The sequence below is a fragment of the Bombus bifarius genome, unplaced genomic scaffold, assembly GCF_011952205.1.
Source record: "Bombus bifarius isolate JDL3187 unplaced genomic scaffold, Bbif_JDL3187 scf7180000008006, whole genome shotgun sequence".
Taxonomy (NCBI): Eukaryota; Metazoa; Arthropoda; class Insecta; order Hymenoptera; family Apidae; genus Bombus; species Bombus bifarius.
This window is the reverse complement of record NW_022884384.1, coordinates 213039-231139: the sequence shown is the minus strand read 5'-3', so window position 1 is coordinate 231139 and position 18101 is coordinate 213039. Positions and strand designations below refer to the sequence as shown.

At 41.7% G+C, this 18101-nt stretch overlaps 1 long non-coding RNA gene across 1 annotated transcript; it reads left to right on the top strand.

Moving 5' to 3' along the window:
- The first annotated feature begins 8676 nt into the window (after positions 1-8676).
- Positions 8677-17246, top strand: LOC117206419. The gene is made up of 3 exons (XR_004487386.1): positions 8677-8817; positions 8884-9114; positions 15491-17246. It is a non-coding gene; the product is annotated as an uncharacterized LOC117206419 (long non-coding RNA).
- Positions 17247-18101: the final 855 nt, after the last annotated feature.

Genomic DNA, 18101 nt, shown 5'->3' with positions numbered 1-18101 from the left:
GCGATTGCGTAGATCGCTGACATAGTTGTAAAAGATTTGTAATGATAGGATATCGGTAAGAGAAATCTTTTTATTACATGCGTACACATCGCAATGTACGTTACATGAATGCGTGTAATGCTATTTACGTAATACCGCTTATCAAGAAATTTCGAATCTCGTTACAGGTAAAGCATAACGAAAATTGATTACATCGATCGATATATCTATAAATCTCGCCCTCTAAGCTTCGAAAACTGTCTTACAAAACGGTAGCCCGCGAAAAACACATGGAAAGAAATTTTCACACGGAGAAAAGAGTAGGTGGCGTCCGTCGAATTCCATCGGGTCCTGGCTACGATCGGTAACTCCCTGTATAACGTCATATACCGCGTGGCGCAAAAAAGGAAGCGCAAAGGCACGAAAACTGGTTTCGCTCTCTGAGTCACCGTCTATAATGACGGGCCGCCTGGAACGCGCTGGAGATTCACTCGTTGGTCGAAAAGTTTTCGTAGTGGATTAGAAGGGCCGGTGACTGTAGGTGGGAGAGCACGGATGAACACGAGGAAACACGGCTAATATTGCGGCCACGTTTCCGGTCGTTAAAGTGTCGAAGCTTGTCAGTCTGGCCGACAGATCCGAGTACGTGTCTCGATGCGATTATAATTTCAATATCAGAACGATCTCCGTCGATTCGGATAATTCTATCTTTCCTATAATATCGACAGGACTCAAAACGTTGGATGAATATCTTGGAACGAAGGATACCGCGATATTGTTTCTCCTGTTTGCTTTTTCCTATTGCAACGTGCGAGTTGATCCAAGGAAAGGAATAGTTCTTGAAAACTAACGATCGTGTCATGATATAAAGCTATGAAATTGATATGATATTGTAGTATTTTCTCGAGAATTATATAGACAGATAAGGAGGAAAAATGGTAGCAGTAAAGTTTTTCGAAAATTCAAACAAGTGCCAAAGCTGTTCATTTATTCTCGTATCTCTTGTATCATTTGTTCGCGTTTGCATGCTTTTTACAAAATGCACGAATTGCTCGACAATTTTATATTTCTCCTAAGAAATCTCTGTTACCCTTTCTCCTATTCTTGCTCGCAAATCGTACCTAAATGTAGGTCTTATCCTTCCAATGCAATATGAACTCCAAACAAAACTGCACATCCCTCTCAGCGCACCCTAACATTTATTCAACAAATTCCTCTTCAATTTCTGAAGGACAATCAAGCGGCTTCGACAGGCAGTGTATCCCAACTACGGTTCGTAGTTGCGCTACGAATCTCTTGGAAGATTAGTCGAACGGGGAAATTGCCGCCAGAAATTTCTATTCGGCTTGAATATTCGTTTCGAAGAAGGAGGGGAAGGGGATAACGGTGAATCATCCCGATGTCAGAGCACCGGTAACTGGATACCGGACGAAACTCGTTCGAATTACTCTGGGAAATGAGCGACTCGTCGAATGGAGGCGCGCTCCCGATCTTTCGAACGAAACCAGTTCGAGTTTCATGTCTATTGGCCGCGCGCGTTCAACTGCTCTATCCGTCGACTTTTCTTTTATACTGCGTTCACTATTTTCTTGAATGGCGCCCGTTATGGTGCTTGCAACGTGGATCACGGTCCCACATCGTGGGAGTGAGCCGAAACCGAGTCCCGTGGCCGAAGATCCCGTTAGCCTTCCTAACCCTTTTTTCCATCTCTTTCGTACGATTAACCCTTTTCCTCTAGTGTTTATGGAGTACTTTCGAAAGTTTTGGTCGGAACGTTCGATGTTTGCATGGACGCGAACGAATCGTGAAACGATTACAGCGAATTTTGGTATTATCGGGACGAAAGCCGAACGATCGTGGAATATCGATTTAACGATTGACTTAACAAATATTTCGTGCTTCATCGATGTCGTTTTACCTGACAGATCGCTGACTTTCTGTGCTTACTGACCGGTATTGGTCCATAAAGAATGTCATTTACGATACAGATTGAAAAATTTATGAATAGCGCGAGAAATTATTACGATTCTTGGAAACAATTTTTTCTCGTATAAATTTATTGCTATAAGCAACTTTGTTAATGTGATAAAATGTCTTCGTTCGCTGTTAAAAAGACTCCACTTAATCCGTTTAATGTTTCCTTCGAAGGCGCAGCCAGTAACGTGACTATAAATCAGGATAATATAAAGGGTCTCTGTTTATGTATTAATTTCACAATTGTAAATGCACGTTTCGAGCAGAGTTGGCGACTGAAGCGCCTATAAAATTAAGCGCGGGATCGTTTTAAAAGCTTATACACGGCTATTATGACAAACCTGCAGTTGGAATAATGTCGCGGTCTCGTTAATGGGATTGCGACTAATTGAAAGGAGAACCAGTTTTAGATTTCAGATTGTGGCTTTAATCGCTATTGAAATTACATCGAAGTAGATATCGTGTTGCTTTCTAACACGCGGCTGGCTCTCGTTATCAAAATTGATTCACACGGTGAAATTAATAAATATATTGATATGTGTTCCACGTATAAACGCGAATCAGCCTCAACTACCTTTCATTAAAAAGGGTCAAGAAAGTCGAAAATGTTAAACTGCACGTCAAAGGAGCCTCCTTCCATCAGTAATATTTTAAACACGCGAGGAGACTCGAAACGAAATTCAAATAGATTCAAAGTATCGTGATTATTCCATCGATGGAGATCCATCAATGATCGTGACAACGTTGTCGCGTGATCAAGAAAACCCTCGTCAAGCCACCTACGATTTACCAGCGAACGAAGGAATATTTAAGGATCGCCATGATAGCTGGCCATGCGATAATTTCATTTTCGAGACGCTCCGAGGGCCTGGTGGTTTACGTGGATATTAGAAAACCGCCTAAGCAGGGACATTAAGGATACGATGCACCTGAGGGAAAATTATCGATAATGGCGCGCTCGTTTTCTCTCATTCATTACATGTTATCGTGAAGATAATAATAGTACCAGGGTCGGGTAATAGCAATAGCAGGACGTCAGGATGTTTACCTTATCCTTCGAACGGTGTAACTGGCTCTGCAGCTATACCATTTGCTTCATGCAACAATTAATACCACGTGCACCGTACGTACACACGCGTGTAACCCTTGTCGTTAGGTTGTTACGAATATTAATCATTGTTATTCTCACTTACTTTGTAAAGCCGTGTACGTCAGTTCGCCTGTCACGATAATAACGAAATATTGGCTGACACGTGTAATTTACCGTTCAACAGATGCATCGGCGGCCAGATAGTCATTAGAAAGAGACTTCGTAGCAGATCGAGACGGGACCGAAACGTGATCATGTATCGACGTGAACTTGCAGATTTCCATTCGCGTATTTAGCTGTCGTGCGTTTCATCGAACCTCCTTTCGCTTGGGAACCGTAATCTTTGATTAGAAGTTTCTTGATTTTTCGTCTAAACGGACAGATGCTGCAGCAATTATTATTATAAATTTCAGAAGCAGTCGAGAAACGAGGAACAGTTTTCACAAGAAGTTAATAACGTTTTATTTAAATTTTATTTAACATCATCGTTGATATCGTTAATCAGTAAATTATCGTGCAAAATGGTCTTGATGTAACAATATAATATCGGTATAATTCTGACACACGAAAGTCAAGGACGGTGCACAAATTATCTATAAAATTGCTGACTATCGAGGCAGTCCTATAATTGTAGAATTACTTTAACCAACGAATGCGTTGAATTTTATGGTGAATATAAAAACTCTCGTGGTAGGAATGAGCTGATGGGGCAACGTCTCAAAAAATACTGCTCGCGAGGATGAGTCTTGATATCCTTGTTGTAAATTCAACCTTATCGTTCATCGTGGATCGAGGTTCACGGAAGAAAAAAGCGAAAAATCGATGAAAGAAAGAGAAAGAGAGGGGCAAGAGGGGGACATGATGGAAGAAGAAAGACAGGAGGAGATCTTTCCCGAGAAATCGTGCGAAAGTTTCGCCTACGACGACGGCATAAACACGTCGTTACGGATTACAAGGAGGAACCGATTCCACGAGTATCCTGCCTAATCGTGGGGTGTTCCTCGTGATTCATGAATAAAATATATGGGCGCCGGCCACTCGACTACAAGTACCCTGGCTAAGTGCCCTTCTAGGAGAAGACTATTAACTGATACATCATAAACTGTCGTTTATGGCGTCATCGGTGTATTATTCACGAGCCAGCTCGGCAAGACAATGGCGCGATACTTAACAGGTGTAATGAATTCCTTTAATGAATCCTTCGTTGTGATATTTACGATGACAAACGTGAGAATCTAAAGAACGTTAGATAATAATACTAACAATGATGTTGCATTTTTATTCATTGCACATAATCCATCTAACAAGTGGCGAATGAAAGATAGGAAATGGTTAACGATGCGAATAATGCATCGAATAATAAATCTACATCATGTATTAAATTAAATCAATTATAAAAATATCTATTTTTTTTTATCTACTCGAAGAGCAGCGTTAAACGTTGATTAATAACAACAAACGTGGTTATTCGTGAATGACACGCCGTAAGTACGACACCGGCATTAAGGAACTATCGATTGCCGCGAGTTAACGTTACAGTGCAAATCTGTTGTCTGGCTTGCACAATGATCTTCACGACCGTTTATATACCAGACGAGATGGCAGATCACGATGCATAAGTATCCTGGCATACGATGCTGCGAGGAAAACGTTGTTACCATAATGACTGTAATATTATGACACCGAGCTATGGCAGGTTCGTGTTTATCAGTGATCTGCAGTTGCACTCGCTAAATGGGCGCACACAACCAAGCAAACGATCGTGTGTGCGATCACACTATAAATTGCGATTATATCGTACATACTGTAAAGCATTTAGAGCATTTTTTCTCTCGGTGATTAAAGTAATCAGCAGGTTCGTCGTGACGATAGAATTTTTTGTGCTCGCTGAACGAGTGATTATCTGGATTTTTTTATCGTATTTTCTTTTTTCTTTCCTCCCTTTTTCCCTTTTTTTTTTTCTCGACTTGTTTCTCTCCCTTTTTTTTATCAGTAGGAACGTTAAATTTGCTTGTGAAGGGAATCTAATCTAGTGTTTGCGGCGACGCGTGTTTGCATTGATAAACTTCCGTGATAATGTTTGTCATTATCGTTATCGACGGATAGGCCGAAAGCGCGGTTGAAACTTTAATGCACCTCGGCCGTTTACCAACTGGATTATCTTGTCGAGTTCCGGCAGAGCTGTGCAATTACATTCTACTTTACTGTGTTTTCTTCTACTTGCCCTGTTTTTTGTATCAACGTTGCAACGGTTTAACACGATAATTACATAATTTTAGCTGATTTCACGGTCATAATTGTACTTAATATCAAACACAGAGACTGTTTAAAATACCATCAAGCTCCAATTACCTGTATTATACAAATTTTATAGGTCAGTATAAAAATCAACTAATATACTAGCGTACATTAGAACCGTCCACTATAGAAATTTATCGCGTCAATGACACAAAAATGAATTGCAACAGGAACGCTATCAACCGTGCAGCAATCGTTCCACTCAGTTATTACATAATTTTAACGGATTTCACGATAATAATTATACGCGTAATATCGAACGCTCAGACTGTTTAGAATACCATAGACTAATTTATTTGATAAAAGTTATTTTCAAAATCAGAAATTTCAAAATGTTTCGCGTATAATATATTCGTATAATATATTAGTAAAATATATTATATTTCGTAAGTCTGTATCTATATCTTTACAACTACACACGGAAACATTTACATGTAATTTAATGGTGCCTATAAGACGGTATCCGGTAAGACGAGTAGCAACGAAGAAAGTTTATCCTCGAGGAAGAGCATCCAGGGGGTCTCAGGTATACGTATACCTCGAGCGGCAAGTCACATTCCAACCGTGTGTGCGCGTTCCGATTTTCGCGTGCAGAACTCTCCCTTGACGCTGTGGGCTGAAACGGTAGGAAGGAAAGAGCAGTCGCCCCGTGGCACGTGGCGGCCACGTATTTCAATAATAGCAGGAATTAAAGTCCAGCGGGGCTGGTCGAGTTGGGAGGAAGGGTTCGTTTAGCCGGCCACCCGTTCCGTTTTCTTCTCCTTTCCTACCCACTGCCCTTTTTTCCATCTCCGTCTCCGAGGCCGCAGTTCTTCCACTTGCCTCCTTTTTTTTCCTGCCCTTCTTCTTCTTCTTCTTCTTCTTCCCTTCCGGGACACAATCGGATTCTAACGCGTGCCCGCATGCGGCAGGCCCACCGCGACACCTTTTACCTCGCTTTCTTGCGGACATCACGCGCGTTCCTTCTCTTCCTTCCTTCCTCGATGGCGCTCCTTTCAGCCCCCGCCATCACCGACATCCAGGTAGCGCTACTCTAGCATCCTGATTATGCCACCGACGATCCTGAACACGATGGTTAAACTGCCACCTACCCCGTTACTTCGCTTTACTCAGGTAGCCACGAGATTTTTATTGCGACAGGTTGACCCATTGATCTGCTTCTATGGCCGTTCCTTTTCATTCTTTTATTTGGATTGCTTTTTTTCTTTATTTTGTCCTTTTTTCTTCTTTTTTCTTTTTCCTTCCTTTTTTTTTCCTTGGTCTTTTTTTGTGCAAGATGTCCCGAGTCGTGCGAGATCATATGAAGGAATCGTGTTCCTGAGGTTGTGTCTCGACAACTTTATTCCTTGTGACCTCGTTCAACTGGCGTCCTCGTTCGACTCGATCTGAACGCCGGAACAACTTTATCGCAACAGGTTGCATCGACCGTCTATTGACCCTGGTAATTCAAACTCCAATCGGTTCGAGTGCAATAACGCGGGACTCGCTTATCTCCGAAGCTTTGTCCCATTGTTTCCGATATTTGGTCACGAAGAATTCCGCTCGAAATTATAAGCAACGTTTAATTAGATATAATAATTAACCGTTAATTGAATCGAAGCTATAATAGATTTTTAGTTTAGTTATAATTGTACGTCGATGGAAGAAGAATTACATAGGAGTTAACCGATGAATTAATAACTAACGAAAATCCTGTATTCGAGTCAATATTGTACACATATGTATCTAAAAGTACTACGTAATACGATCTTGGATCCACATCCTACACAGTAAACGTATTAAACAGTCCAAACACGAAGCGAAACCCTTCAATAAACCATACTACTCACCCAGAAGCGCCTCGGACGCAACGAAGAAAAATGGTTATTCCCTGCAATCAAGGTCGATCAATTGCCAAGAGATTTATATAGCGGACATCATATTCTTATCACATTTCTGTAATGACCTCGAATCCGTGTCGTGAGCTATGGGGATGGCGGTGTGTACGCGCGTATACACACATGCATAGACATCATACATATATACGCGTACGCAAGTAGAAGAGGCGGGAGTTCCCTTGGCGGAAGAAAAATTGAACGGGCGCCTCGGAGCTTGTTCCTGGAATTGAATCAAACAAGTGTTACCACCCTCTTCGAGTATAATATATCTTCTAACATTCTGCAGAGGGACCGAGACGGATAGCTGCTGGCCTGTTCCAGGATATACCTGATCCCACGTAGAGATCTACGTCCGTTTCGAGATTTTCTTTTTGCGTCCCGTGTTGCACGCCCCCAGGACCGAAATTGATGTTTGTACTGCTCAAAATCGCCGAGATACCCCATTCCATTTTCCTCTCTTTCTCTCTCTCTCTGTTCTCCCTTCTCCTCTACGCGGTGTCACCGCTTCGAGAATGTTAAAAATGATTTCGTGAGAAAGTATGACGCCGTTCGGACCTGGCTGAACGATGATGTACACCCTCCGGTTACTTTGTCGGTCGATATAGCTCTGAACTGTTCGTTTATTGACTTCTTCGACTTTTAATTTGTCGCTGTTCTTTTTATCGAATCCAATGAGTCATCGATCGCTAAACCGCGTTAAGGACAGTTTATACGCTGAAACTTTATCTATCCGAACTCGTCGAAGGGCAGACAATTCCGTGTATTAGTTTCACAGAAGTTCGACCAGCTCTATTCTCCGTGAAAATTCTAATTTTGCTACGATTAGTGTTCGATTTTCGAGGAACGAACTAGTTACCTGCGTAAGTTTCTTTAGTTCAAACAAAATCCGGCAGCAGAATTTTCCCGATCAAACTGTATCGGTAGCACGTTCGTAATTAACAGTTGAATATAGTTAAAGAACATGCTCCACCGCGCAATTTGACAAATGTCTACTCTGCCTCGTTATTTTCTTGAAAGATGCAGAACACGAACCAACGACTACACGTTTTGCAAAAGGTGCAGCATAGTATGTAAAACTGAATCACGGCGACGAAAGAGTGAATCACTCGTATGCGACGATAGGAGAGAGGACCTTGAACGATCAATTGGTATACCGAGCAAGGCATCGTTTTTGGCTGTACGTTTTCCATGGTTGAAGATCACCTTTGGCGTGGTGAGGACGAAAAAGCGGCGCACTACGCGTGTCGCGGCCGTTCCCGTTGACAAGCATTATCCTTTCACGCGATCACCTTTGACTGACAAACCAATTATTCGGCACTCAGCACTGACGAGCCAACTATTTTATCAATCAGCGCCGCCGGGCCTCCTCGTGGGCAGAAGAAACGACGATGTCTTGCGTACCAGTGGGGATCGAAGGAGGAGAAACAACCAGAAGAGAAAGGAAGAAGAAAGACGATGAACAGAAGCGAGAAGAGAACGGAGAGAAGAAGCGCGGGTGTTCCTCGCCGGAGAGAGCTATAATAGCACGAAACATAATCCCCCGGTGAATCTAACGAGTCCTGTAAGAGCGAGCTGGACCAACGAGGGACGAAGAAGATGGTAGAAAATAGAGATAGAGTCAAGGAGTTTGTTCTTGGCTAGACAGAGAAGAAGAAAGTTTTTCAGGTGTGAGAGACGAGCAAGGATACGTGACTGCAGGACGAGCAAGAGGAAGGAAGATAGTCGAAAGAGTGTAAGATTGAAAGTCAGAGAGGAAGAGGGAAAAGCGGTTCGGCGCCTCTCCGATCATTCTTCAGTCTAGCGCAACGACTCATCGGCTTTTTTTGCCGCTGCGGCTCCGAAGAGACGTTCAAATTGCTCTAATGGCGGACCAAAGAGGAAAGTTATGCCCGACAGGTACTTATCTTTTTCCCAAGTTCGTGTGTCTTTCGGTGCCAACCCTCCCCGTTACCACCTTTTGCTTCCACGGTCTCGTGTTAGCTCTGCTCACGAAACGACCACGGCTTATCGATGGAATCGTCGAGCATTCGTGATCTTTTAAAGATACGTTTCCTTTCGGGGGAACTGTGTTTACTGCTTCCTGGACCGTACACAAAGGAAGTTATATCGAAGGGTCGTATACGAAGAACGTGGCAATTGCGAGAATTTTTCTTATTTATTTTAGACGATCGATCGTTTACTATACAAGAAGCGATATTTAGTTTACGAACTTCGAGGCTCAAGTTGTGTGCCAATGTATCGAGGGTGCCACGAGTCACCAAACGTGGCGTCAAGAATTTTTATTTTTTAAAACGTTCGTTATTAAGATTTCTAGTAATCGGTCTATTCGTGAGAACGTTAGTTGGTCAGAAAACGCATGCCCACCGTAACGAGAACCTAACGCCATTTTACCGTGGTCACGAGTTCCGTGGCCCGCGAAATCGTTTAGACAGCAACAGACAAGAGGAGTTCGTAGCGGAATCGAAGCGGCGCGTAACTGAAAATTGAGATAACAAAAGAACGGAGTGGCCCGTTCTCTTGGTGTAATTACGGCCGGTCGTGGCGGCCGCGAGCGCGCTTATTATATTTGCCATAATTGCCGAGGTCCCGATTCAATTTGATCGCAGTTGTAATCTCGCTAGACGGACTAATTGCCGACGGCGCGTATCTGAATTCGTGTATCTCTGGCAAACGCGCGAAATTGCCCCAAGGGGAAACGAGACCATGCGCGTTCAGCGCGACTTCGCTATCGTCGTTCTTTTAAAAGAGACGATGTCGAACGAGCGGTTGAGAGTTGCTGGCCGAACTATAATCCCATAGCCGGCGTCGTCATTATGTCTACATCGTGGGTATGCGAGCAGAGCTCGCCATTATCTCGTTTACGTCACGAAGACATTGCTCGCGTTCGTGGCCGGCGCAATTCAGAAAATCACTAAGAAATAATAAGTCAGCGCGGATCCTGGCTTGTACGGCCACCGAGCGTTCTTCCTATCCGGCCGATAGTAATTACCCCGGGACGTGTACGCGGATACATCGTCCGTTGGATCACGAGACGATTCCATCCCTTGCCACGTTGCGGAACAGGACCGGGCATCTTCTTTCCCGGAAACTAGAAACCAACGTTCTTCCATCAGATTACGATAAACGCGAGTATTCAGGGCAGATGATTTTGTGTATAACAAGAATCGAAAATAGGTGACACGGAGTGCATAGGTGGTCTTCTGATCGAAAAGTTTGTGGAATTCTAAGCTCGGAGAAACGTAAAGAATTTCTTCCTTAGAGAAGCAATAAATTCTAAAAGTCGAATATACGAAATAGTTCTGATAATTATGGAAACAAACTGTCGAATCTATATATGTAAATCTATCTAGAATATATCGTAGAAGAGGAGCTCTAAATATAAGTTTTAAGATAAATTTCCGAATCCAGATCAAACAGATCGAAGCTTGCAACATTATACGTTATAGACAACTCGTATATGTACGTGGTTACGTAAGCGAAGAGGAGGAGACGAATTAATCGTGTATCGCATAATCGCCTTAAATGAAGCTAATGCGAAGGATCGTTAGATTCCTTTTTACGTTTAATAATGCTATGTTCGGTCCGTTAGTCCAATTGTAATACCTTCATTCAAGGGGATATGAGCAGATAAACGTTTGAAGCGCTAATAATTGAAGTGTTAGGATAGGTGTAATGTCAATAGCAGTCGTTCTTACTGCGGTTTCAGAGAAATCGACTCCATTTGCGGCTTTGCTGACCAAAGGCTAGACGTTTCACAGAGTATCTACTACTACTCACAGTTGTATTTCATCCGAGGTTTTATCCGAAACTGCGTTTCGTGTTTGTAAATCTTTCCTTCGCGTTTTGCCAGAGAAAAAACGACCACGTATATCTTTCGATGGTAGAAAGCTGCAAACAATTGCAATTAATCACGATATTGCATCATCGCTAATTTTGTTCAGCATAAAAGATTTTACATTTAACATTTAGCAATTCTATGACATCATAGTAGCTTGGATATCATTACAGCAATTATGAATTCTTTTTTTTATAAATGCAATAAATGAAAGTTCTAAAGTTCAAGCAGCTGATCAATCAGCGTCCATTTTTCTACCTCGCTATTTTTTTTAATTCAATGGTACATCCTTCGTTCTATAATTCTTCGAATTGTTAAATTACATATATAATCAGTTTAAAAAGTCTACGTGCAGCGATTTCTTGCGTTCGAATTACCAAAGGAAATCGAAAATATTTTATTTTTTATATTTTTTTTATACTTTTTTTATATTTCAAGTTCGAAGGGTATATATCGACTTCTGTAACTGGCTGTAGGCTGAAATTCGTAGTTTCTTCTAATCGTTGGAGAAATCGTGAAACGGTTCGTGAGGCGGTCTGTCGCCGAACACAACGAATAATAGCCGTTAGGTCGTCGTTGCCGAGTTTTTACGATCGGCACGTCCGCCGTCGCAGGAAGAAAAAGAATCTGTGGCATAGGTGGTATAAGTGGGTCACTGTCGCTTTCAATTAGGCGCAAAACGGCGCGAGAAGAGATGGCTTCTTCGCACATTTGCCGGCGACATCTCAGACGAGCAAAAAGCAAACGACCCTTCGCAAAATCTTGTCTCTTACTTCCATCTCTTCCTTCCGTCTTTCTCTGTTCCCGTCTCCATTAAAAGACCTTTGCCCTCCTTCCTCAATGGGTCTCTAAGTTTGAGAAAGGTCGGTCAAACTCGTGGCTTCCACTTCCCTTCTAACCTAACGATATCTCGTTAAACCTTCCTACTTATTCGACGATCGATATTTGCTTCTCTGTTCGCTTTGATTTCGTTTCGCGTTCTATTATAGATCGATATCTTTTCAACTCTTACACGGTAATGGACAAAAGAAAGTTTAAAAGATAGACGGAAGGTTATTATAATTATAGAAAGAAAATTAATATATATTTGACAAACAGTGAATAGACATAATTCGGAATATTCGACGTAGTAGAAATTTCTCGGTAATAAGATTTAAGAAAGTTGTGTGTTCGTATTGTGAATGGAAATGGCGAAGCCTACTTGTAGAATTTCAAGAAATCGGCGCCAACCGGAAATGATTTAACGGTTCAAGAATGATTTCCTCTGGGTAGACCCCAATCTTCAGACGTATTTCTATTCTCCTATGAAAAGAAAATTCAATCTCGTTCACGTAATATGTCAAAATGTCTCTTTATCTACAAAGAATATGTGAAAACCTGATATATGGGATTTGCCAAAATCAGTTCGAATATCACGATTCTATACGATTAAAATTCTTACTTTTCGTTAATAATTTTCAGTTTCCTCTTCGACTTTTAGTCTAATTACGATTTTAAAATCATATTTCATGTATAACATTAAAAAAGAAACTCGTTGCTTGATAATTACATGCATTTTACAATGCAACAAGATAGTATTAATAATGTTTGACATATTTATACGAAAGTTGAAACGTGTCAGTGTACAAGTTAATAAATAAATGATCTACTTTACCATTGCATGCAAATATTTCACAATCTACTTTGAGTAATTCACGAGTTGCTCCTTTCGAAAGAAATGGATTGATGGACGAATCAAGGCCGGGTTAAGATTGACGAAGCGCCATGAATATAATCCCACGACTTCAGCCTCCGGTGGAAACCGACCTGGGTCAACGGGCTTCAATAGTATCTCGGCCTTGCAGTCGAATCTTTATCATCCTTTCTGTTCTCGCGCGTGTAACGGATTCGAGAGGCCCGGTACTCAGGTATCGTAATATCCCCTTGCTGATTTAATCTTTACCTTTTCATTCTCTCTTTTATCTTTATCGAGCGAAATATATGCTCACGTTTAATCTGATCTCTATTAATTACGATATATGCAATCGTGAAACAGGTTACTTCTCGATTCTTCTAACATTTTATCTTGAAAATATTCGTAATTTAAAGGAAGTTTATAAGAATAGAAAATACTTAGAGAAGGGAAGAAAAACGAGAGCAACGCAACAGCCATAAACACCGCTCCACGCTAAACTAAGAAGCTGCAAGAACTATCCTCATTTCCTGTCAGCTGACCGTCAACGAACGAGTTCCCGATCCGGTGCAAACCACGAAAACGACAATTCGAGCCGGTTCGTCAAACAGAGAGCCGCTACAAGGCTGCCGGTCGTCGAAAAGGGAAGCGCATCCACCGTTTCCCACGTAACGATTTAACAACATCCCAATTACTATCCCCGGGGCGGGGTGAGCGTTCCGCAAACAGGGCAAAGTCACAGCTACGAGCAAAAAGACAGCCTGGTAGCCAGAGGGCCGCGATCATGGTCTACGCCACTGGTACGCCACCGTTGCTTCGAGAGATACACTTTTTGTGGGTTTCTAGGCCGCTAAGGAGCGAATGAATGAACACGGCTCTTCGTAATCCATTCATGCTTCAAGAGGGTACACCCTTTCTCCTTCTCCCTCTTCAAGGAGATCGCTGGAACGAGAGAGCGAGAGATAGTCAGAGACCCTTCATCTCCTCGGGATCCTTCCTTGTAACTCGCGCTGTTATATTTTGTTTGTCTGCTTCCGAAGAACCCTCCGGTCCTCCTTCCTTCGTCTCTTTCGTCCTCCTCCTCCGTCTCATCCTCCTTCTTCTCCTCCTCCGCCTCCTCTTTCCCTTTTCTCCCTCGTGTTAGACCTCACTTAGACCCCAGGATCTGGGTCAGATTACATGTATACAACTTGTTGAGGCATCAACCGTGGCCGAGGGAACCTCGTCGTCGAACGAGCAATTCGCAAATCGAATTACGACCCGTCGCCACCCCTTCGACGTCTTACTTCGATCATTCCTTCCGTCGCGATTAAGCGACATTCCTGCGATCCCTGAGCGTTGTTTCGCGCGCCGCTGACATCGAGGGATCGTAATCAGACGCTGGAATCGAGGAAGGCTCGAGTCGATCGATTCGCCTCATCGTTATAATCGAGTTTCTGTTCTTAGTTTCTCAGGCTTTGAGTGGGGGGTAGTTTTGAGAGAGAGAGAAAAAGAGAGAAAAAAAAGAGTTTGGACGATAGAAGTGGTTTCTTCTCGCTGATTTGAAGTGAAAGAGGGTTATTCATGGTTTTTTTTTTTTCAAGATACTTCGTTTGTGTTGAGCTCTGTTTGGTGAATTGACGAGTTGTTAATGGTTCATTGATTCTAGAGTTCGGAAAGATGAGTCTTATCGATGATTCGTAGTGTGAACTGAGCAGATCGAAGCGTTTAGTTCAAGCATCACGACAGATGTTTTCTTTTCTTATCTAGCGAAAGTGAAACGAAACTTAAAAATGTCTACTCATCTGCAAGATTCACAACGATGAATCGTATTGTCTGAAAAACTAAGTTTCGAGGCTTCGTCGTTTGACAGTGCAATTATTTTTCTTTCGAGAGATTCTTGATAATTTATACCATGTTTAATCCGACAATAATTTTGTGTTTTATAATAAAAGTAAAAATATGGCCGTAATTGCTGAAAACGTAAGGTCTTAAAAAATCGGTACTATTTATACCATGTGCGAATGTTTGTCTTGGAACATTTACCTTCTTATTTCTGTGCATAAATTTTCTCCAGCTTTCTGGTTTCGAGCGTTTTAACGAATAACAGTATATCAATGGACGCGACTCGTTTATCAAATCAGTTAATTTGGAATATTCCCGAGGGGGCCGCGTTTCGACCGTTCGTCGTTATCTTATAATAAAACATCTCGCATTGCGGTGAAATATTTCCCGGTCGGCGGTGATTAATTTAGTGCGAATAAAAAAAATGACAAAGGTTTATTTTAGCCACCGCAGCGACGTGCTTTATCGGTGCGTTGATCGAGCCGGGTTACCAGCCAAGTTCTGGTGCAACCTGGAGAACGGCATTCCATCGATTTCGTTGCAGCTGCTTGATCGTGAGTGTTCCCTAAAGTGTATAACCAACGATAGATGGATTTGTCAACAAATTTTTCTCCGAAGTTGTTACCTTACTGTTACTGTTATTACGTAAATTTATATTATTTTAAACAATTTAGCCGTGTGAAGTTTACATTATTTTTAATTGTTAGTCACTGCTGAGGAGATATTCTTATAGCAGTGAAGCTAAAATTAAGGTTAACTATTTATGATCATTTTGAAGTAATCTATTTACAGTATGGAAGGAACCGTAATTTATTAAATAGATTATTAAATGATAGTGCAGGACTAAACGCTACATTAATGAATAAATAAAGCTCGATGTGCAGCAGATATTATACAAGATAAAAATGAATTTTTCTATTTATTTTTTCTTTTTTTTACAGAAAAAAGAATTACGGTATTTGGTTCCAAAATGCGTGACACAGTCGTCTCTTCGTTATAAGAAAATTAATTCTCAAAAACATCTCACAATCAAGATTAAATTATACAGCTGCCAGCTGGAGCCTAAGTAACTCTACATCTTAGAGATAATATTCGTAACAGAGTTTCTTAGAAACGATGACTGGTGCTTTACAAGCAACAAGAACTTGACACAGCTTATGCAACATCTCGTTTAATGTCGAGAGTCACAATTCGATTATTCTCTAAACTTAAACAAGGCCGATCTATGTAAATGGAAAATTTCAGATACCAGACTCGATCACGAAGAAATGTTATTAGATTTTAATGATCGCGTAAGTGCAGCATACTTTAAAAGACGGAAACGTACGTTGCACGGTTCCCAGACGCGGCCAATTAATTCGGCAAACCGGGCAATTAGTGAAATTATTAATAAAAATCGTAATGAAGCTAAATCAACGGTGATAGAAGCCTTCCTGTGCGGTCGTCGGTGGGCCATTGTACGACCATGATGCACCGTTTAATAATCGGCAACGTCTTTCGAATTGTATGTCAATTGGCGACAATAATAAAATTCGACGATGGCGTCGAGACGTCGTTTGCCACGGTGTGTGCGTTCGTCTGCGCGAAAGTCGATTAGTTTGTCTCTTAATTAAAGACCTCGCGCGACTATCAGCTCGTCGTACCGCGTAAAGTGGATTTGGACAGTCGAGGAAATTTTGAATAACCACCGAAACATATCGTGATTCCTTTCGTAGACTTATTATGCCTAGCATGGCAAACAATAATTAGATTGCAATGATGAAAAATTGTGCAAGGCGCAAAGGTACGCGTGAATTCACATAATACGCAAACATGCATGAAATATGCAAAGTAGGTACAGCGCTCGTTATAACATTTTGTAGATGAAACAAATCTCTATCTAGGCTCCGCTTCTTCAGTCGTGTTCATAAGGATATAAATTTGCATAAACATCCACACTCTTATGGTAACAGATTTATTACGTACGAAGTTCCATCGCGGCATCGTACTCTTCCTGTTCTGAATCTGACGAAACCCTATGCAGCTGGTTGAAACGAGAACGATCTTCTCCTACATAGCGAGAAGATCCGTGAAAAATGGCAAGATCGGCAAAGCCCAGGAGCGAGGTGGAAAAGGCAGGAAAAGTCCTGTCGGTGGATCCGTTCTAGGGACGACGATAATTCCGGTCGACGACGTCGGGACGAGAGTAATTGGCGGAAGGAAGGACCGGATGCAGCGCAGAGGGAAGAACGGATGGAACGAACGAGGACACGGAATGTAAAATGGCAAGAGTATTGGCTGCACGGAACGAACGAGACCACGCACAACTAAGATTATATTCTCATTAACTCGATCTCGGCGGGGAAATCATCGGGACGAATGGAAATTGCTCGCGGGATTGAATATTCGACGGTCTTCTTTCGGATCGAGCCCGAACAAGCAGAAGGATCTTGGATATTCCGCTCGGATGTCGATCCTCTCAATTTCCTCGAATAAGACGGATGAGACTGTTTTTTCTCCTTGGGAACTGGTTATGAAAGCTGGCAATCATTTTTTACTCGACGTTCGAGAATAATATTTTGTTGCACCGAGTTCATCAGAACGCCGTTGGGTAATTATAAAATTAATGTTGCAAACGAAGAAATTTTAATTAACTCGTCAGGGTCCAAGCAGTGAAATCATTTCCAGAGATTGCATAAACGTATTTACCAAATAAAATGAGGGCGATAAGACACGACAAACGTATTAAAATAACAGATACGTCGCAAGAGGGCCGTCACACATCCGATACACGAAAAGGAATATACAAACTATGATCTAGCGAGAAATATTTCATCGTGATGCTATAGGATACTTCAATTTCTTCAAGATTCATACAGTTGTAGCGTCCGCATGGAAGGAGAAAGAAAAAGGTGAAGACGAAAGGTTGGATTAAAGCAACGTTGATTCTTGACGGGTTAAACAAATCGTTTTGGTTTTAATTGCGTAATTATGCTTCGTCGATATAAAATGTTGGAGATGACGACTCTCCAGAATATGGAAGTATTTTTATGAGTATAAAATGGATCGTTACAGCTAATTTAATCTTCTTGCACGAAAGTAATATAGCAGAAGAAAGGTAGAATTGTTTAAACTTGGAACATCGAGTTCCAAGTAGAATTTGTTAAGTGGTAGGTTTTCTTTTTTTTTGTTTCAAGGCATCGAATATAGGTGCACAAAGGAGTCCGTAACTCGGAGAGACGCCTTCTTACCGGGAAGTCATCGAGTTCGTTTTCCACTTCGATGCCACGGTTCTCGAGATTGATGGAACGGGGCTCGGTGACAGGAAAATTGAAATCCCCCGCCTACTTCTTCGCCTTAAAAGAATATTGTATATAAAAACGATGTCTGAGTTGCAGAAATTCTCCCGAGCGGTCGGATCTGGTTAAAATAAATTACACTGAAAAGAAGCAACTCGGAAGCGAACAAATTGTCAAGGATGCAATTCGCCGAAGCCTTGCACGTTACACATAATTGAGTTCTAACGAAGATACGGTTTCTCTATATTTGTAATTTATTTCTGGAAATTTGGAA